This window comes from Coloeus monedula (genome assembly GCF_965178545.1).
Source record: "Coloeus monedula genome assembly, chromosome: 13".
Classification (NCBI taxonomy): Eukaryota; Metazoa; Chordata; class Aves; order Passeriformes; family Corvidae; genus Coloeus; species Coloeus monedula.
Window position 1 is genome coordinate 14,820,755 of NC_138793.1, and position 212 is coordinate 14,820,966.

The window sequence follows — 212 nt, forward strand, 5'->3', positions numbered from 1 at the left end:
GGGGCCGGCCCGGGGGCGGCGGGCGCGGGGCCCGCGGAGCTGCCGAGGCCCGGGCCCGGTGCCGGCGGCTGCAGGCGGGGCCGCCCCGAGCACCGCGCAGCCAACCCGGAAACGGCGCCGCCGCCGCCGCGCCCGCCCGGCGCCGAGCAGCGCCCCCAGGCGGCGCGGAGGTCCGGCCCCTCGGCTGCTCCCGCCATCGCGCCCTCCCTTCA